This window comes from Strigops habroptila, chromosome 10 (assembly GCF_004027225.2).
Source record: "Strigops habroptila isolate Jane chromosome 10, bStrHab1.2.pri, whole genome shotgun sequence".
NCBI lineage: Eukaryota > Metazoa > Chordata > Aves > Psittaciformes > Psittacidae > Strigops > Strigops habroptila.
The window spans coordinates 17,520,069-17,542,912 of record NC_046359.1 but is presented as its reverse complement, the minus strand read 5'-3'; the positions used below and the strand labels follow the sequence as shown (position 1 = coordinate 17,542,912).

At 41.9% G+C, this 22,844-nt stretch overlaps 1 long non-coding RNA gene across 1 annotated transcript in view; it reads right to left on the bottom strand.

Moving 5' to 3' along the window:
* LOC115613895 overlaps window positions 1-15,449 on the bottom strand; it is a 273,874-nt gene extending 258,425 nt beyond the window's left edge. The window contains exon 1 of the long non-coding RNA XR_003993560.1: window positions 15,109-15,449. This is a non-coding gene — a long non-coding RNA (uncharacterized LOC115613895). The remainder of the gene's footprint in view (window positions 1-15,108) is intronic.
* Between the last annotated feature and the right edge of the window lie 7,395 nt (window positions 15,450-22,844).

Sequence of the window (22,844 nt, the reverse complement as noted above, 5' to 3'; positions counted from 1 at the left end):
GAGGAGTTGTACTTGTCATTGTACAATATTCAGCATGATCTACAACGTGACCAGGCAACAATAACCTGCATTAATCATGAACCAAAGTATAATTAAGGCAAAATTAATGGACTGCAATGGTCTGGCAATTGCTGTCCATGTTCTCACCCTTTCTGCTGGCTTGCCAGACTGCTGCACTTCTGGTGGAGAAGTGGTCTGCAACTGAGGCTGAGCACAGGAATCCCTTTTGCACAGAATAGACTCATAAACAGACAAAAGACATAAAAAAAAAAAAAAGACTTAATTTGTGTGAGCATACGGAAGAATTCTTTCCACCCTGATTACAGCAACAGATATGGGCAGAAGAGCACTGGCAAATTTATGTAATTCAAAACTGCTCTGTCACCGCGATCAACATGAGCTAGCAAATTGCCTCCTAACGTACTATCCCTGACTTTAATGGAGAAAACACTTCACTTCTGATCTGTTATGCGATTCAAAATACCATGTCTTCATACAAAGGCCTATAATCTTCCAGTATCGACTCCAATTCTGCCTTTCTTCCCTGGCCCAAGAGCTCCCAAATGCCTTAGTCCACCCTTTCTCATTTTTTCTCCAACATACATGATTCACTTCTCTCCTGTGACATACTTATGGTTCTGATTTCAGTTCACATTAATGGTGAAACACCTGCTATACTGACCCACAGCAGTACTGACTTTGTCATTGAACGATTGTTCAGCAGCCTAGGTTGGAGAAATCTTTGACTACTACAGCCCTATAGTTCACTGAGAAATTCACCGCAGCCTCAGAAATAACAAACAGCTTCAAGAAAAAAGCTTTAACAGATGGCTGGAAAACTGAAAAACCACTTCCAAACTACTTCCTCTAGCTGTACACCTGGAAAAAACATCATCACTTGACCTGCCTCATGGTCAATGTCTCATGGAATTAACTGCCACAGAATAAAGCAAAATTTTGGGCAAGGAAGTGTTTTTTGTTGAAGCAGATTAGCACCTCCATTTTTCAGAGGGCACAAAAATGAAACAGTTGCATGAGGGATTGAGTAACCAGCAGTTTACAAACTCACGAGTGTATTGAGATACAGATGTGTCCTGCCATGGAGTCATGTTAAGGCTATACACAAACGCTTCCAGAAGCCAAATCTTGACATTTCTCCCTCACTGAGAGGTGCTGCCTGTGTGAATGCTTACATATGTCCAAGTCAGGAATACATGCTAGTGAACCATTTTAACACCACCTCCCACTATCTCATGTCTGACATTGCCTCCAGGCTCCCAGCCCCTCACTATCAGGCAACTTCTACTGTCTTGTGTAAACTGAAAATATCTATCTAGATTTTCACAGCATAATGGCAGTGCTGAAGATTTAAAGCACTGCCACTTCAAACCCATGGATGACAGAAACTTAAACTTTTCCAATTCCTCCCCATTGACTGGAGTTATAAGCTTTAAACTCTCTTGCGTGGCCAGCCTGTCTCTGTGGTCAGATAACTGCCTTCATCTCCTTCATCTGAATTTTAACTAAACAAAGAGGATTAACAGGAACAGCAAAGGGGAAATCCCATAGCACTAACTCAGTGAAAATTAGACAATATTGTGTCCATCATCTGCTGTCTAAGCTACAGAACTTAAAAGTTTTCTGAGGTGGTAATATAGCTGTTCTGGAACTGCAGAGATCCATCAGTCATGCCTGAAAAATCAGGTAAGTTCCCTTGACTGGAGCTAGTTGACTAATTTTTACAGGCTTTGTCAGAAGAGTAAAATTCCTCAGTCCAGAGTTATTTCTCTCATGTTTCAGTACTGAATTTATTATGCGATAAAGTTGCTTTATAGCATATGAAGTTTTGCATATTTAAGCTCAACTCTCATTACAACAATTTCAATGAATTCCTGAAATATAGGATTGGCAGACAAAGTTTCTAACTATCAACACAGGAATTCACAACTCAATACTTATACATTTGTTTTTTGTAATACGGAAACTGCAACACTCAGGTGACATTTTCAGTAATTTTCATCTCAGAAAAATCAACACACAATACAGAAGGAACACAGAAGTGCAGGACAACAAGGGCGTGCAGAAGGAAAAAGCAGCTGGTACACAGCCTGGCTACATATTGCCTTCTTATTTTATACTCCTCCTCCCCGTAAGCCTAAAAAGCTTCAGCTACAGGTATTTAAAATTCTCAGGGCTGGCAGAACCTGGGTGTACACAACAGGTGCTCTGTGCAAAGATGAAGACTTTAGAGGAGCTAAAAATTGACATCAGTAAACGTGAGCATTAGCTCACATGTGGCTAACTGATACCCACCCAGATGCTAGCCTGCATTTCTTTACATTAAGCTCTTGGGGATAAAAGGTTGCAATTTATCACTTCTACAGCTGTTTGCACACCATATTTGCAATTACAAAAGCAAAACTAGCCTTTCAGTCAAACATACTGTGCACATTCAACTGTATCTCTGGTGACAGTACAGACTCGTACTCTGTATGACAGCACAGAAATCATAAAACTCACATTTTATGACTTCTTCTTTGCCCAAATCAGAAATTTTAGTTAACTTCATATAGCCAACAATTTAGGTAAAGTTCAGAAGATTGGCAAATACTAACTATTTTGCTACATACAGCCGACTGTGCTGTAACATAGTCATTTATCCATTTTAAAGAATTCTGTACTGCTGAAGCCATTTTCACATATTTACATGATATCTGAGTGACATCCATGATAACAGCTCAAGTGGATGTAACATTTCACTGAATCCAGATAGTAAGGATGCAGTCTAGTAATGTATTAATATCATTGAAACACTGCGTTAAAGCTGTTGAAAACTGCTTAACTAATAAAAGCCACCAGATGCTCAGCTTTTTGTTCTATATATTATTCAGCACTCAGTCAACATTCTTTCTGTCCAAATTTTGCTTAAAAGATAAAATACTGAAACATCACATCTCCATAATTAATCCTATTCCTATTACAGCAATACTGTTTCAACAACCTTTCACTCTTACAGGCTGATACGGAATATGACTTTCTTACCTTCACATACACAGTACAATTGGGGTTTAATCTGTAGAGCTTCAACTCTATTCCACGAGTGCCATTTCCTCAATGGCTCATGTTTTTCCCACACTTGAGATCTATTAACAAGCACAATCAAAACCAAAAATTCCTACCTGAGGCTGTAGATAACAACCTCTATTCTTATGATTTTGTACTTAATTAGCTATTTAGAATATTTGTTCCAGTTCCATGATTCTTGCAACTAAGTCTTACTATAACGCATGGTTCACTGCATCAAGACCAAACTTGCAAATGACAAAATAACATACAAACAAGAGTGTTTGGAAAAATTATAGAGGTAACAAGAAGAAGGGGGTGTAGGGGTAAGAACAGAGGAGACTAGAAACTCAGAAGGGAAATCATAATCCTCAAATGAAGGGTTCTGGCCTGGTTGTTACTTTGAACTAGGATCAGAGATAGAACTTTGTTTAAGCTTATCTTCACAAGAAAATAGCTGTGCATATTATAGCTTTAATCTTATTTAAATTAAATGAACTGCTGCAAGTAGTTTGGGGATATTTATTTCCATTTATTTTGCTTAAGTTGATTAGGGCAGGCCTTGAAGTATGTTTTGCACACGTACATGCCACATATCGTTGGCCAAAACAAGACTGACTGGCCACTTATTTCTAGAATGTGCATTTCTTCTTCACTTTAACTAGGACAGGGTAATATCTTTGGTAGAAAAAAAAAAAAAAATGGAGAATTTCTGAACCACAGCTACTGGAAAACTCAAAAAAAAAAAAAAACAAAAAAAACCACACCAAACAAAAAAACATTATAAAGAACATACACAAGTAAACCCATGCAGAAAAGAGTATACTTTTCATTGTCGAAGAAGCTTTAAAAAAGGAAAGAAAAGTGAAATACAGGCTGAAGTAAAATCTCTGTTTGTCCAAAAAAAAGGAAAAAAAAAGGGGGGGGGGGAATGCAAAAACCCTCACAAAAACCGAGCCCCTGGCTTAACAGTGCTAGGTGTCTTACCACATCTTAAAGTAAGGCAGAAACACAGCCAGATAATGTATTCATACAACCATCAAATGTATGAACACTTCTATAGTGCTTCTTCTGAACGTTTTTCCTTTTAGATACAATCGTCTTGGCATGAGTTAGCCAAGCATGATGAGTGAACCTTTTCTGCATCTATTCATTGCTCTTAATCATTAATAATCCAAGACATTCAGCATCCAAGCTTGGGGGGCAGGGGAAGAGGTGTTGGCACTAAAGGCGTTGCATTTGTTTCAACTGAGATCAGGAGCAGCAGCATTACCAATTGAAAAACCCTGTGAAAGGCCATCAGAAGTCATTTTCATACAGTGAAAAACAAATACATAATAAAGGAAAATAGCTGCTATACCAAAAAACAAACACCACCACGGTTTCAAACACATGATCAATAAAGAAATTCTGAGTAATTGAAAGAAACAATCTTGAAATTTTATGGTTTTATGTCAACATTAAGATTCGGAAACACTCTCCTTATGGCATTGCAACGCCTGATTCCAACTACAATATGGAAAGCAGGATCAAAGTCATGCAAGTCACACAACCACACAAGAACTCTCAGTATTCAACTGTTCTTGTCGTATAAATCAACACACAATGCAAATAAATTCTTACCCATCCCATTACATAAGCCATATCAAGGAAATGTTCCCACCTTATAAAAACAAAAGGATGAGGCTTAGGGTTTTTTAAAGGAACCTTTGATCTCCATAACAGCTATATAAACAGTAACAACAATGAAATTTAAGAGAAGCAGAAGCAAAACTGTATAGCTGTTGTAAAATGAATGCATTATTCCTAGAAATAAACAAACCAAGCAACTAATATATCAAGTGAAATAAGTTGATGAGATCTGACACAGAGAAAGATATTGGTCACCTGTATGACTTGCTGTACCATGGAAAAATTCAAACTGATATAAAAAGGATAACACCTCTGCATGCTAATACTGGCAAGTTGTTAGATATCAGACATTCAGCTTCGTTAAAAATTAATCAGTACCTTACAAATTGTTTCAATATCAGTATTTTCTTCTTGATAACAACATACCTGACCACATTTACCTTTGAACCTTAATTTTCTTAGCTTGTGAATATGACAGGAAGTTAGAATTCTGTATGTGTGCTAATGCTGTGGAAAACAGAGTAGGTGAGATGTGGAGTTTTTTGTGTATTGTTTTCTTTCAAATAAGTTCAGTTGAGATCATATCTGCTTTTTAGTCCTCAACATCTTCAGCTATACCCTAGATTTTAATGGATCTCCTGATTGTTGCTGTCAGTCAACAAGTCGCATAATCCTCATTCTTCTATTTCAAGCATTTAAAAGTTTTCTTTTACTATATCCATAATTCAAGAGCTGCTCCTAGCAGCAGCAGATTTGCTCACAAGTGCCCTGAAAAGCTTCAGCATGTGGTGCTTCGCAACAGTTCTGCACTGCAAATACCTACTTACTGAACCACATTTCTGGATGGTGGACTCAACATACACTTACTTAAATGAGTGGCTTCAAGTCCTACATTTTTAGGGGAAAGGGGAAAAGGGGGAGGGGTAGGTGTTCAACCTAATCCAAGAAAATGTTCAGTACAAGCCTATAAAACTAAATCCATGCTTGCTTAGCATTCTTCAGGAATGAAAGTATTTCTAGAACCATCATTTTCGTTTTACAACTTACCACTGTTATTTGGGGAGGAGGCATGGGAACAGACTACCACACTCTAGGGAGAATCATGCTACCTATTCAGCTTCAATATTTTATTCATGGATGGCAATACATCATGCTGAATGCAGAACTGAATATGACAAATGACATTTTTCTTCCCCAAACTGGATGGAAAGGTAAATAGCTTAAACTCTGCAGCTCATAAGAATGTGCTTTTAACAATGAATCACTTGATTGTGCTTACAAGAAACATAGCTCATATAAAATATGATCTTCAGAATCATAGTAATGAAATTACTTGAATGATTACTTCTATGAAATTTTTGCCAGTAAAATAAATATCTAATATCTTTGATCACTCTGTATGGATCTAAAACTTTGACACCGGAACCAAAAAAAAAATAAAAATCAACAGTTTCCAAAGAATTTGGACATTAAATAAAAAGAATCATAAGAGGTTTGCATCCAAATTCATAAAAAAATTGTAGCTGAGTTCAAGTTCCGTCCATAAGATCCAGTTCAAGCTATCATAATTGTAGAATAAATTCAGAGATTTCTAGACAAACGGCAGCAGAAAGTCTTTAAAGATTAACTGAAAGTTTTCTATGTATTAAATCCACTTGGCTTTTTTTTTTTTTTTTTTTAATCTCCTACCATTTTCCAAGGTTGTACAAACCTACTGCTATTTTTATAAACCTTTTGTGGTGGGTTAACCATGCCTGACACCAGGTGCCCACCAAGCTGCTCTATCAATCCCCCCTCCTCCACTGGACAGGAAGAAACAAAACACAATGAAAGGCTCATGGGTCAAGATAAGGACAGAGACAGTTCACTCACCCATTACTGTCATGGGCAAAGCAGACTCCACTTGGGGAAAATTTAATCGAATTTATTACCAAACAAATCAGAATAGGAGAATGAGAACATAAAAAAAAAAAAAACCCAATCTCAAAAACACCTTCCCCCCACCCCTCCCTTCTTCCCCAGCTCAACTTCACTCCCAAATTCTCTACCTCCTCCCCTCCAGAAGCACAGAGGGATGGGGAATGGTCAGTTCATCACACCTTGTTTCTGCTGCTCCTTCCTCCTCATAGGGAGGACTCCTCACACTCTTCTCCTGCTCCAGCATGGAGTCCCTCCCATGGGAGACAGTCCTCCATGAACTTCTCCAGCGTGAGTCCTTCCCATGTGCTGCAGTCCCCCTTGGGGTCACAAGTCCTTCAGCAAACCTGCTCTGTGTGGGGTCCTCTCTTTACAGGTCCTGCCAGGAGCCTACTCCAGCACAGGCCTTCCACAGGGTCACAGCCTCCTTCGGGCAACCCCCTGCTGCAGCACGGGGTCCTCCATGGGCTGCAGGTGGATTTCTGCTCCACCATGGACCTCCATGGGCTGCAGCGGGACAGCTGCCTTACCATAGTCCGCACCACAGGCTGCAGGGAAATCTCTACTCCAGCACCTGGAGCACCTCCTCCCCTCCTTCACTGACCTTGGTGTCCGCAGAGCTGTTTCTCTCACATATTCTCGCTCCTCTCTTATGACTGCAACTGCTCCTGTGCAGCTTTTTTTTTCTCCTTCTTAAATATGTTATCCCAGCGGAATTACCACTGTCACTGATGGCCTCAGCCTTGGCCGGTGGCAGGTCCCTCTTGGAGCCAGCTGGCACTGGCTCTATCACACACAGGGGAAGCTTCTAGGAGCTTCGCACAAAAGTCGTTCCTGTAGCCCCCGCTACCAAAACCTTGCCACTCAAGCCCAATACACCTTTTTTCAATCTTGCTTGCACATTTTTGCCTCTAGTACTCCCTTTGGCAAAAAAACCAGCTTTCATCGAGTTGAATGAGCCTGAGACTACTGACTCCATGGTGAAAAGTATAAACACTGTCTGCTGCTTCTGAAAAGTACAGTTCACCTTCACCTTCCATGTACTTGCTTTCACAAAACTCCTCAATTTTTTGAATGGAGATATGGAACAGGAGGAAAAGTAATAGTCACTAGTATTTTTATTGTAGGTCTTCATAGATATTATGACTGAAAAAGAAAAATTTGACGATCCAAAGCACATACCTGCGACTGTCTATCAACAGGAAAGTCAAACACTGTCTTCAGTTTTGTTGATATATTCCCTTATCACAGTGCAGTTTAAGACCAAGGGAAAGGAGAACCAATACATCTGCCTACCACGTCATCATTAGCCAGTAGCTACTGAACTGCAGTTTCCAGGAACGGAGCTACAAATTAATTCTCTTTGCTTTTCTATTTATATTAGTTCTCTTTGCATTGTACAGCATTATTTTTAGCAACTATTTTCTACATCACAACCCTGTACCCCTGTGTAGTAGTCCTATAAGCTTCTCTTCCACACACATTTGAAGGTTAGCCCATCCAATCGTCTGCTTCAATGTAGGCCTTTTTTTGTTAGGTTTTTTTTATACTGCATCCAGGCACCAGAAACCATGTTTTTCTGTCTTCTGGAAAAAAAAAATCTATGTCCTTTCTCTTAAGAGTGAACTTTTCCATCTTTTTCCACAGAAAACCCAAGATAATTTTATACAAAACATAACTAGAAAAAGAATACAAAGACATTCGAAATAAACAACTCTATCCCCCATCAAGCCTCTTTACTAGATTTAAATCTTTCCGAATTTACCTTAGCAGCTCCAGACCCAATATGAGACTCCAATTCTTTTTAACTTTCTTTTTTCCCCAATCCTCCGTAAGAGACACTCTGTTAAAGTGACTTTGCTCATTCTCTATTTAATGGGAGATGCTTTCTATAGTATTTTAGAAAGATATTTACATACATAAATACTCCAGGGATGGTTTCTTTCAAGAATCCTGGAAGTAAAACACACTCAGCATTTCTTCACTATAGGCTTTTGTAATGCCCTTTTAGCTTTTATTACAGAATTTTCTTTAAGGTTTCCCAGTTAAAGCCAGACTGCTATGCTAATAAAAGGAACAACCAAGAAATACAACCTGAAGAGAGATTTCAAGCTTTGACTGCTTGAAATGGTAACTTGGCTGCGCAAAGGGCTCCAGAGGGCTCTCCAAAGAGAGTTGTTCTGATGAGACAAAGCTGAGGAGCTGTGGCTTTGCATGTAACTGCATTTTCAATATTTACCTTTTACAGTTATTACTTACAAGGTTACAGAGGAAGTCTGGTGGGTGTCGGGGGCACTACATATATGGAAACATACTTTAATAATACACAGAATAACCAGCCTTGACATCCAGTGTAGCACCATCACAATGAAGCCACCCACTGCATGAGATGAAGCAAGAGTCCACACATCAACCCGTCCTCCCCAGGAACCTGCCACATCCACAATCTCTGCCACTGCCACGTTCTTCCCTCAGCACCTGGAGTTATGTTGTTCCATTTTTATGGGTCTTTTACCCTCCCCTTCTTTTCTTTGCCCTGTATATATGCAAGAGTCACAGGCTCCTGGGATACTCCCCTCAGACTTGCCTCCTACAAGCACTCTTCTTCCTTTGCCTATGCTCTTAGTTTCCCTAATTTACAGTTTTCTTGTTCTTTCCCTTCACCTGTCCTTATGCTCCCTTCACATATGGAAGGCAGCATATGTTCCCTTCTTCCACTGAAACTGACATCCTCAGAAATTTAGCTCCTTCTAAAAATTTATAATCCTTCACTACCTCAATCTATCACAGACAAAAACACCAATCACAGACTCACAGTCCAAGACAGTTCCATTTTATTTCACTGTTCCTCAGGTACTTGGCACTTCCATGCCGCTTATGCCTCCTGATTTGTGTGTTTGTGTGTGTATAGATAACTTCTCTTGTCTGCCTGTTATCAACAGAGATGACAAGGTAAAATGCAAATAGCAACCTATTCCAATGAAAGACACAAGGATACTTCAGCTGGCAAAAAAAGTAGAGATAAAGCACTATCTAATCCTGACTTCATAAATTTGGACTGCTTGATGTCCAACCAATTCTGAAACCTACTTAGGGTTTTCCCGCACATCCACTGTCAGGAGTGAAGAACAGACATCCTTTGAGAGAAGATGCAGCAGTTTGTGGTGAAACATCATTATCAGAGATAAAAATCTGCAGTATTCCACAGGGTGATGTATTTTATTTCTGAGGAGACACAATGTGCTGTAATTATTTTGTTAGAAGCAAGTATGCACCTTTGTACAGCAATTGGAGATGATTAATAAAAAGATAATTCTGAAAATTTTCAAGTTCTGTTCTTCCATGACAGTTTTGAGTATCTGCATTACTCTCTTTCAAAAACAAAGTTTCTTTATCCTTTGAATAGTTCTTACTATTGTGCTTATTACATAGAAATTGAATTTTCCTACTAATTGTCTGCAGTGTAGTTCGAAAGGATTAGTTGCTATAGCAATACTTTGTGTTGATTTAGAAATTAATGATAGAAGAAGTGGCAATTAGTACTATTAATTTTTACTAGAGAAACATGGTAGAGTGCTAAAAGGCTTCTGGCCAAAAAAAAAAAAGGCGGCAGTAAGATTTTGCATAAGTGATCAATATAGAGCTTGCAGCTGTAAAACTAAGCATAATGGATATTTCATTCTCCAGTATGTGCAGCATGAACATTGCTGCCTTAACACCCTGCGACAGACCCAGCCTCTGTGGTGTTTCAGGAAATCCTAAGAGAGCACAGGGATGAGGCTCCTTTCACAATTAATGGCACCCTGTGAGACAGGGACATTACTACAAGGGGACTATAGACTTGACCTGGAAAGAGGTCCCTGTACATCTCACATGGAGCTCTAAGGCCCATGAAGCGCCTTCATGGCATCTGGCTCCAGTACACCTAACTCTGTTAAGTAAGACAGTAAGAGACAGAACAGTATATGTGAACACAGCTAGAGCTAAGGAGGCATACAACATTGCACAATACATCTTAGCCAACCACAGGCATTGGGATTAGATAATTTTCTTTAACAGAAGTGAGGCACATCAACAGAGGCATGTGCTAGAAACTCCAAGTTGCCTTTTTTTTTTTTCTAAGCCCCTCCCCCCATATTTTTCAAACTTCTATGAATTTATAAGTAAGAGAGAAACCTCTGACTTTTTGTATCACAACCTTTTGCATATCACAGTTAATGTTTTCCCATGGGGATATACTGGGAATGCAGAAGGACAGGTTATCATCCACACATGGTGAGAGATTATCCTTACACGTCATCACACACTGCCTTGTCATTCAGAGGAGGAAAAAAAAAAAAAAATTCAGAAATACTCATTATAGAGCACAATTTCATCAACTGTTGGATGCAACTGGACAATCCTTATCCTCCAACCACATTCGCTACCCTGACAAGAACTTGCTACAAACTAGCAGAGCATCCACTACCTCCTGGAGATCAATACCAGGCGTAGTGTTTGCAACAGAGAGCGGGCAAGTTATCAGAAGGTTGGTTTGCGTGGAGCTCTGCAGTACTGTGGCTATGCTGCTGTATTGCATCTGGTGAAATGAAAAAAAAACAACCTTCAATTTGCTTGCAGGAAAGTTTTCTGATTTAAACAGTTAGGGTTTTGTTTGCTCCAACTTCAGAACTAAAGCACAGAAAACAGAAAAGGAAAGGTAATGGCATTGACAAGTGGCCACATTTTTTGAATCATATCCAGGAAAACATTTTCCCATAATCCATACTGTAGCCATATTATTAAATATGTCTCTGTAACTATCTCCATCAAGATTGATTTACAGAAGTATCAAACTGCCTCTAGCTCTCATTTCAGCAACTGAATATTTATCATTCGTAATATAAATTACATCTTTTGGTTTTGTTTTTTAAAAAAATTTCCAACCATAGAGAAGACCTTGCCTTTAGTTTGCAAATATTCAATAAACAAATTCACTTAAGCTTACCTTCCTCTACCCTAATTGATGCCTCCACCATGAAACCACATACTTGGAATAGATGAGAGGGTTAATCTTCCATCCTCTCCTATTTTACACACAGTAATTTCAACAATTTATATTTAGGAAAATGGCTTTTCCCTGCCCTCACTCAATCTCCTAGCCCAGCCTGAATGCAGAAAGTTGTGTTCTGATGGCACTGAACCAAGGCACAAGGAGTAGAGTGTTGCAGCATGCTCTTATCCTCTCTTAAGACAAACAACTCCAAAGCATGAAATCCCATTCTAAATATGGCATGCCATGCTTATAGTAAATTCATTTATTCTGTTTTGCACCCCAACACCATCGGGAACATACCCCATGATATATTCTACAACACTCTCTGTTAGATGGACTGAGGGGCACAGTTTGTGCGTCTAGAGGTATAGCTGATATACACCCTCCTGGCATCTCTGACAGTTTCATGTGTTACAGCAGCCGTGCAGCCTAGAAGAATTGATGTTCTTCTACTGAAGAAAGACATAGAATGAAGTCACAGAGAACATAGCAATACTGTTGAATGAATTTGCAAATCAAACTACTTTTAGTGTTAACCAGGCTTTTTCCTCTCATTCCAAACTTACAGATCCATTTAAACATCTATTACATATTCAGAAACTAAGGTACTTAACTACAGCTGAGGATACTGAGATAGCATTGCGTATCCTCTCCCACATATTCTTATCCATACTGCTCCTTATTTTAAAGCCTAATTATGTCTTCACTAAATGAAATGCTGCCACTACGGTAAGGGATACTAATAATATTAGTAAACTGTTCTATCCTATTATGTACTAAACTCAGCAACCATGCATTTACATGCAGTGAGCAGAGCTTTCATTGCCCTCAAGTATCTCACAGACACTTTATCTCATCTTCAGAGCACTACCTCTTCTTAAGGGCAAAGAAGCTGTAATACGATAACAGACAAAATTACTTAAGGTCATCCAGATCACTTCAAACTTTCTTCTAATGTCAAGCACCTTTTGCACCACTTCCCCTTCCTTTTTGAGTCACATAACACTGTCTAAGCACAGTAACTGCCAGCACAAAGTATGCATTTAGGCTTTCTGTTTGCTAAAATTGAGACTGGAGGAGAAGGGAAGGTATGAACGTAAGAACTATAATGTTGTAATATTTATGTAGAAGAAATTTCTACCTTAGCCCTCACAAGATTTTTTCTTTAGCATTTCAGGATTTGATCCTGAAAACATTCATAACACTAAGACTAAAATCCAAACATTAATGCAAGAAAGGGAGGTTGGATAGTTTTAACGCAGCGACTATAGTTTTAGAATGAAGCATCATAAGTGTGACAATTTTTTAGACCAGCTTACAAATTAACCAACACATTTTAATTCTTAACACTAATACTTCAAACTGTAATTTAAGACACCCATTGAGCACTATGTTTGTGATACTTCATATTGTCATATTTGGTTTTCACCACAAAATCCTACTTCTGAGACTGCTACTCTAAAATACATTGATAAGTTGTTGGATGCAGACTATGTTACTATGAATGAGATGAAATTTAGCCTTCTTTCAGTAACAGAAATACAAATGGACTGCATTTGACAATATACAGATGCATGATATAAGGTAGGCAACTGGTTCCCTCCTGAACGTCACTATTCATCTACTCTAAAAGTGACATGAATCTGCACCTCACAACAGTTTCTGCAATAAATTAGGTTCTATTTCTTCTGAATGAAACATGAAAGGTTACAAAACTGAATTTCTGGGTTAGGTGTAAGAGTGCAGCTGGCAGAAGAAAACTTGCAACCTGTTTTGATACAGCTGGCAACAAGTCAAATGATTTTCATACTGGATTATCGCTGGAGTATTTCATTGCTTTGTTACTAAAATCCAACAAAACTGCTACATCCAGTACAGTCTGAGAGAATGGTTTTCAGTGTTTCAGTTCAAGTCAACCATTCTTGTTCCCTAAAGCTGAAGTTACCCCCTTAGCATGCAAACAGCACTAAAGTAAAAACACATCACTTTGAATGAGATTCAGCACTGGAAAATGCAATCTTCATATTGCTCTACAGAGCAACAATGTACACGTAAAAACTTCTGGAAATAACAGAACTATTAAAAAATAAAAGAAAATTAAAAAATAAAGGGAGAGAAAAACATGAAAACTTTTTAGGACACACAGCATCAGATAAAGCCTGCAATACTTCTTCATGCCATGGAGAATTGCTACGGTACGAGTGACCAGCTTGTTTCAATGCTGAGACATGTTTCTGAAAGCCACCAAACCGGGCTTCCATTCTGGAAAAAGCAGCATTACCTGCTGCAGTCCTGGTCCAATACAAGTAAGAAAACCAAACACTGTCAGATTAAATATACAGAAGCAGATGAAATAAAATCAATACATCATTCACTAGCTTTGAGGCATATAGGCATGCAAATAAAAAGTATTAACATTTCAGTCAATGTAGGGTGTAAACACATGACAATTTATTACTTGGGCAAAAACATCCTCAGGATATACCCCTGGCTTTTGTTTGCTATTTTTTAAAGTTTCTCAACGTGTGTCAGCAATATTGAAATTATAGTTCTGTCTGTGACTACTGCTATATATGGTAAGCACAGATATTTGCTGGGATTTGCATTTTTCCAAAAGTAGTCCAGACAATCAGAAGGCCGTTAATCAGCAATAAAACCCACAGGAGCAGATCCACAGCCCTGCACACATGAGCCCTGAGACTTCCACAGCGAAGGGTAGATCTGGTTTTCAGTAAATACTTGTGCTCTGCCTCAGACGCTCCTGTGGGTGCGCTGGCAGCGCACACCCTGCCTGCCAATAGCTTCCTTAACTCCCGCTGCATGGCAGCCCGCACCCCGGGACACAGCCCCGAGGAACCGCGTCTGATCCAGAGAAGGCATAGCGCACAGCGCGCGGAGCCGCTGCGGGGCACCGACCAGCCGGGTGGCCCGCGCACCGCCGCGCTGCCCTGCAGAGCAAGCGCAGCAGTCAGCAGCACGTCGAACCGAACTCCGGGGCTCCCGGTGCGAGCCGCCACAAGACGGGACAGCCGTGCTGTGCGGCCGCGGTCCCTGACCTCACCGGCGGGGCGAGCCCACAGGCGAACACGGCGGGGCCGCCGGCAGCTCGCCCCGCTGAGCAAAGGGCGCAGCACTCGCCGGGAGCGGCCGCTCCCCCGAGCCTCCGCAGGGAGGGCAGCCCCGCCGCGGTCCGCGGAGCCCCCGGCGGCTGCCGCCGCTTCCGCAGCCCCAAGTGCAGCCCCCCACCCGGGTGGAGAGGGAGCAGCAGGGGGGTACTGCGGTTCCCCAAGCCGCCCCGCCGCAAGGACCATCCCCGCAACTTTCCCCGCGGGGAGCCCCGCTGTGCTGCCGGCCCGGGCGGCCCCGCACGCCGCTCCCCGCCACCGGCACCCCCCGGCACAAGAGAAGAAACACAAACAAAAACCCCTCAGACCCTCCCGAACCGACGTTTCTTTTCTTACCTGCCCGGTTCCTGGTGACCCTGCGCCGCCCGCGCCGCGCCGAGCTGAGCTGAGCCGGGCGCTCCCCGCGGCGCCCAGGTGGCGTTAGGAGCGCGCTTCCCACGGGCGGCGCGCCCCCGGCGGCCGGCACATCCCCCGCCGGGTGCCGCCGGGAGGAGGGCGCTGCGCTCCCGCCGCTGCCGACGCACCTGTGCGCGCCCGGGCAGAGGCAGGGGCAGCGGCACCGCCTCCCTCAGTCTCGCCTGCGGGATGGGCGGGGGCGCACCGGGACCCCTCGCCCCGCGCCGGCCGCCGCCGCCCTCCCCGTGCAACCGCCGCACGAGGGGCTCCCTGATTCCACCGCGCCGCTCATTGGCCCGCCCGCCGCTGACCTCACAGGGCCGAGCCCCGCCTCTCTGGCCGGGCCCGGTCCGTGTGGGTGTCCCGGAGCCACCACATCGGGAGCCCGGGGGCGGTGGCAGTACCGGGCGGGCGGATTGCGGCCATCGGGCGGCACCTCCGAGGCGCGATGCCGGGTGTCCCGGCGGCCCGCAGCGGCCCCGAGGCGGTGGGACACTGCGGGGAGTGGTGCGGCGGGGTTCTGCCCGCGCCCCCCGCGCGCCGGGTGCAGGGGGTTCAAACCAAAGGTTTACAGAAACCATCCCCTGCCGTTGCAAACTGCCTGCGGGGCAGAAAGGACTCATCGAAATGAGATTGTGCGGGGAAGGGAAGTCTTCCATTAGTCTGCAATGGTTTCTTCTTTTTCTTTTTTTCCCTCATATCTATTTTTATTGTGGTTAATTGAGATATATGAGCAGCTGGTGCTTGAAGATTGTGGTCCTGTTTGTGGAAAGTAAATAATTTTCCTTTACGTATTAAATATGCCACTTAATGGGGCATATAACATCAACCAAGTCACATATCATCATAGAGCTCTGTAATGTATGTTAATATGGTAGGGCTTCATTACTAGGAGTCTTTCAAAAGACCTGCTTTAAATATTCTCCCCTTTGAGTTAATCAGGGTATACTATGAACTCGCAGAAGGCCAAATAAAGTGTTAATGCACAATTAAAACATGTGGAACCAGAAGAACATAGGAAATCTTTCACATTTTAGAAGATCCTGTAAATGTACATGATAAATCAAACTGAGGTGTCTCGCTTCCATGTTTTTTCTGTCATTAAAGATGAAATTTAACTTGAAATTGTTTGGCACAAAGAAAAGTTAACAGTTTTGCACTTGTTTTTGTGGTCTGCATTCCTTGCCCTAAAGTTGCTATGAAGACAGGATGAGAGAGTTGGGCTTTTTCGGCCTGGAGAAGAGAAGGCTCTGGGGAGACCTTATAGCAGCCTTCCAGTACCAAAAGGGAGCCTACAAGAAATCTGGAAAAGGACTTTTTACAAGGCCATGTAGTGATAGGACAAGGGGTAGTGGCTTTAAGATGACAGAAGGGAGATTTAGATTAGGTATTGGGAAGAAATTCTTTACTGTGAGGGTGGTGAGGCACTGGAACAGGTTGTCCAGAGAAGCTGTGGCTGCCCCATCCCTGGCAGTGTTCAAGGCCAAGTTGGACTGGGCTCTGAGCAACATGAACTAGTGGAAGGTGTCCCTGCCCATGGCAGGGAGTTGGAACTAGAAATTTAAGGTCCTTTCCAACCCAAACCGTTCTATGATTCTGTGGCATAATAGAGCTGGGTGTGTTCTGTTTGCCTGCTAGTATATTTCTTGGTTACACAGAAGAGAAAAGTTCACAAACTGGTGCTCTGGAAAATATAAACAAAATGGCAGTGTGTACTTCAGAGGGTTCTAATTCTCTATAAGTTTTCTAAATAATACTATTTTCATTGCCTACTACTCTCAGAAAGAAAATTTAAAAGCCTGTGGTGTGTCCTGCACCTCACCCTCATGGTGAGGAAGGGTTACCTGCTGGCCAGCGGTTCTTTTCCCTTCTGCTGCGGCAGTGCAGCCAGCCCTGGCTGTTGAGTGGCCTCAATCCCCTGCATCGACCCCGGGCTCACCAGGTGCCACGGCCACTCCTGCTGGGGCCGGGTCCTGCACCCTGGCTGGCACTGGGATTTTCACAGAACAAGCCTGAGGATCCTCGGTGGCAAGTGGGCATGACCAGAGCCTGTGAAAGAACATATACAATTTGCGGTACTAAAGTTTCCATTCTTAAAAAGATAAATTATGAATCTGATGGTTTTCAATGAATTCAATGAGCAATTTATCACGCTCTAAAAAATACCCATGGGATGAGAAAGAAAAAAAAAGTTCTTGCGCATGAAAAAATCAAGACTTTGGTGTGCAAAGATTCTTCTGTTCTTGAGCTCTGCATACGTTTGCTTTACTGCCCATCTTTGTTTTTCCTTTTACCTTGCACCTAAAAATAGCACCAGAAATCGCTCCGTACCCTGTAGCACTAGGCTGGGGTTTCAGAGCAGCTCAGAGCCCCCATTACGTGATGGAGTCATCTCGGGTCACCCTTCAGGGCACAGTTGCCCTTCGAGTTTCTGCACCTCAGCACCCCTGCGTGGTGGAGATGAAGTCACCAGATGCACCCCTGTTTTTTAAGATTATATTACAAACAGTGTATGTCTTTTTATGCCAGTGAAGCTGTAGATAATTTGACCGTCCCTTCCCTTTTAACTCTTCTATTAGCTGTTACATTTGCTTAAGGGCTTCCCACTTGTGAGCACACAAAATATAGCTAAGATGATCTCACACTGAGGTGGATAATATATTAACACATAGACCATCCATATGGGGGGGCAAAAAAATCCCAAATGGTAAATCACAGTATAATTAGACCAGGGTCAAAAAGTCCATAGCTTTGTATCTACTGTAATCTCATTGATTTCTGAGGTTGTGGCAAAAAGCATCAATGTATATAATGAAGAATGTCCTCTAGAACATACATTTTTTTTAAGATTCAAAACAAGCTGAGATCAGCTTGGCTTTGAATTTGCCTTGCTTTCAGACACATATCAATACTTTATAAATCAGTTGCCTGGTACAATTGTGCACCATAAATATATTTAACCTTGAGTCATGCGAAACGAGCCTTTAAAGCAAGCAAGTGCACGTTAAAATCAATGATCCTAGAAAACACATATTGGATAATGTCTTGTATAAAGAAGTAAGTGTCAAGACAGTCAAGGAGCTATTTAGGGATGCCTGAGGTAGGGGAATAAATTTGGCAGTGACACTGCTAAATAATACCCTTTACGGAAAACATTCATTGACTTTGACAAGATCTTTAGCTGAGCAGAGACCAAAGGTTCAACCTGCACAGCACAGCTCCTACATGTAATACAGGTCTTTACAATATATTTTTAAGAAGGGAAAGAGGTGAAGATTACTTTGTTGTTTTGTGTTGTGTTGTTTTGGGTTTTCTGCTTTGGGTTTTTTTACTAGGAAATAGTAATTCACTATCTTGCAAGAGGTATCTAGGGAATATGAAGCAAATTTGGCATAAGAAGTTACGCATTTCTCAATGCCTTGATTTATTTATCCTCTCACTGAACAACATAAAACCTAACTGCCATGTGGAATGCCCTGGATGACCAAGAACAAGTCTCCATGAACATGCTGGCCCTCGCAGAGAACAGTGGTGCAGAAAGGTGGGGCCATGCAAGTGAGCATCATACAGTTGGAGGATTGGACAACACACTTTTTGTTGAGGGCCGCTTGAGTTTGCAGCCTCGTCTTTGTTAATGCTAATCCTGAATCCTTGGCCTCCTGTGCTTTTTGTGCCTGTGTGCACACCACTACTGTTCCCAGAGCCTGTGCGGTCATCCTCTTGATGCTCTGTGGTTGTGTATTCACAGGTAAGATCTGAACAATCTCATTAAGAAATCAACTCAGTTATCTTTGTTGAGCACTCCTTGAAGTTACCCTTGAAGTACCTTCTTGGGCACTTCCTCATCTGTGGCTTCATTCATCACATGGAATCAGGAATCACACAATTTCATTCAGAAGTTCAGATGATTAAGATTTCACTTTTTGCTCCCTTCTTTTTTTTTCCTTTGGAACAGCAGAACCTCATGTCTGTAATACTTAGGAACTTCTAATTTTAAGTCTCAATTTATTTCTGAATACTTTATACCCATTTGTCTTGCCTGACAATACTGGCCTTGACTTGAGCTAGCTCACCATTCACCTGTGGTTTAAGATCTTTGTAATGCTCCCTCCATAGTTTTGTTGGGCTAAACCTGTGCTTTCCTAGTCTTGTTTTGTAACATAGGTCTTCCTCTCTTCTTTTATCCAAGCTACATTTGTGTATCATGTTTACTTTTGAGTTGAGTTTCCTTCAATATGGGTGAAATTATATACCAGTTCTAGACAAGGTGCTTGATACGGCCAGTTAGAAAGGACTCGGAAGTGGTGAGCGTGCCCTGGACTGTATGCTGGTGTTCACCTTGCTGTTTTCACTGCCTCATCACACTGCTGGCTAGTAGCTACCCTCTGGCCAAATAGTACCAACAAGTATTTTTTCTGCTTCATTTGTTTCCAAGTGATAACTGCCAGCTCATGGCAGACATTCCTGTATTTAGGTCCTACGTGTCTTTTCCTATTTTGCCTCGCTGCGCTTCTCGCTTTATACTTTACTGTGACCTTATGGTCACTCCTGGGTTTTTATGTCTGATAAACAGATACTTGTCAGTCAGCACTGGCAGCGCCTCTGAACATCATCTCACCAATAGCCTCAGCTGGCAGATCCTCCTTCCCTTTGGCCAAGGTTGAGCAACTGCTGCTCCCTGAGGAATTTCACCAGCAGTATGCATCGAGCCTGATGGTTTGTCAGCACAACACACCTCATTGTCTCCCCTTTGGCCCATGCCTTACTGTATTGACCTTCTTGTACTAATCCTCATCCTCTTCAGCTTAACTAACAATTCCCATGTGTTACAGTGCCAAAAGCTTTACTGAGCTCCAAAAAGAACAAGTCTGCAGAATTACCCTTGTCAAGAAAATTATTTATCTTGTCTAAAAAAATGATCAAATTAGTCTGGCATAACCTACTGCATTCTGTCTGATTTTCCGTCGTGTAAATCAGTGCAAACCACACACCACTCCAGAGAGTCAGGTGATCCTTGTAGCACAAGCAAAATCAAAATCATGTTAATGGCTCATGATCAAGGTCGCACTAAAGCCAACCACCAAGCACATCTGAAAAAATAAGACACAACTTGTGGAGGTTTCTACTGTTTAATACATCTAAACGATGCAGTTTCATTCATGTTTCGTGACGATTTCAGAGAATGTCCAACAAGGATGAGAGTGGTTCGTAATTTTCCAAATTGATACATCATTGTATATAATATCTGACTATTTGTGAGAAAAACATATGCAAGCAGGAAAGAGTGTTCAGTTGGAGCCTTATCTACATAGAACCGGTCTAGTCAAGACTGAAATTCAAGTTCTAGGCCTATTATTTGGTAACATAATAACTTGATTTTTATAACAGTTTGATTTCACATAATGGGGAACACTTCCAAAACAATTAATTAATCCTTCCAAGATCTTTGTAAGCTTAATATCATTATTCCCAAATTTCTATATGGATGCAACAGCAATAGCAGATCTAACAATGAGGTAAGTAGAAATGAAGTTGTCTTTCTTAATGTAATACAACAAAAATATATATACATCTCCTTTCTCCTCCAGCACCTGTTAATGCCCAGCAGAAGTATAAATTGAATGTTCAAATCTGTAACAGCAGCTCTTCCCTTTGAAAACCAGATTTTCTGTAGATCAGCACTGGAGTCTCAAATCATCTCCTGTTGCAAAGTGAGTATGCACAGTCTACTTAGAAAACAGATGATGTGTTCAAAGCTGATAGAGGCATGCTCTTCCCAAGCAAAACACTTTCTTTGTAGCATGTAGCCCCATTAAGGCACTTCTCTGATAGTCAGATTATAAAAGGCACTGATCTGATGCATCATTATGCAGTTGCAGCGTGCTTAAACAATTCTGGTTACTGCAGATTGAGAGCTATTTAATCCTACTGCAGAATAAAAAAATAAGGAGTTGAAAAAATAGAATGTCACTGTAGTAAAAGACAGATCAGTAACTGTTATGACTTAGTAGCGCATGATTAATTATTTAAACCACTTGTGCTCAAGAATGACCTTTTAGCCATGGCAAGACAAGAAAAATATTTTCCTTTTTTAACCTCCACAATTCAAATCCCAGTCTTTCCTTCAAACTTAGGTGGCCAAGATGTGGGAACTTGATCATTAATCTCAGACTTTGAAGTACTGAAGCACCATCAATCAGATGTAGAAGGTGACAGAGTAAAGGAGAAATCAGGAGAGCGTCGGCTGGGTGGGAATCAGAGGCAGTTTGTGTTGCTTGGCATAAATTTCTCGGCATTTATGACTGAATACTTGAAACTGATAAAAATATTTCAGATTATTCAAGTGGGTAAGGTTCAGGTCTTGAAGCACATATTTTAATTGATTCTAAGTTGTGTAAAAATAACCATTAGGCGAGTATTATTCCAGCTCATTGTATGAGCATCCAGTGCACATCAAGAAAAGTGAAGGCCAAGCTCCATTACCTCAGAGGATCTGAATGGCCGCATCCCTTCAAAATCCATTTAATGTACTTTAAATGCTTTTAAGAATGGATCAAGCACTTGTAAGATGTGTCAAACTATGCGTTTAGAACTCTGTTTACCTCTTGTGCCAGGTGTCAGTGGCGAGGTGCTGGTGGTGGGTGCTGCAGGGCGGCCTCTGTGAGGGGAGGCAGGGGCTGCCCCATGCCGGGCACAGCCAGTTCCAGCTGGCTCCAGCCGCCCCACCACAGGGCACGGCTGAGCCCCACCACCATGCTGGTGATGCCTGCGTGGCAAAAGCATGTTTCAGAAAGGTCAAAGCGCTTTAATTTCTTAAATTGTGAGAAACAAACGGGGTGGACAGCAAGGTGAGAGCAGAAGGAGAGGGAGGAGGTGCTACAGGTGCCGGAGCAGGGTTTTGCCTGCAGCTCTTGCAGCAGATGGTTGTGTCCTAAAGAAACTGCAGCCCATGGAGAGCCCAGGCTGGACCAGGTTCATCCTGAAAGATGGCAGCCCATGAAAGCCCCATGGTAGAGCAGGGAGCAGCGGGAGGAGGAAGGAGCAGCAGGAAGGAGCTGCCATGGAGTGACCATAATCCCTGTCGCTGCCCCCCTTTGCTGCTCAAGGTTAAGGGGAAGGAGGAGCTGGAAATGATGGACTAAAGTTGAGCCTAGGAAAAAGAGTGAGGGGTGAGGGAATGTTGCTTTAGGTTTTGTCTTTATTTCTCATCATCCAAATCTGTTACTAATTGGCAATAAATTAAATTCATTTTCTCCAAGTCAGGCCTCTTTTGCCTCTTTTTGGTGAGACATCTCTCTGTCCTGACCTACAAGCTTTGCAGGTGCTGCTGCGGGATCTATGTGAGCAGCCACCTACGGTGTTGTGTATGTACTATATAGGGAAAAGCCAGCACATCTACTGGCTCATTTGATGCTGTTTTGGAAAATACCATGCAAGAATGAAGTTCAATAGTTTTGGGGGACGAAAAGTCAAATCTAATTTTGGAATAGTCTGAGTGAAGACAAATACCCATTCACCTATCTTTAGTATCTCCACACCTGAGTTACTTATTCTGCTTAAGGCAACATGAATTTCATTTTTGACAAGTTTTAAAAAAATGAAATGTCATTTCTGCTATGTTGAGTTAAAACCTTTTTTTGTTTGTTTCCCAGAGATATCTTTCTCGCTAATGGAAA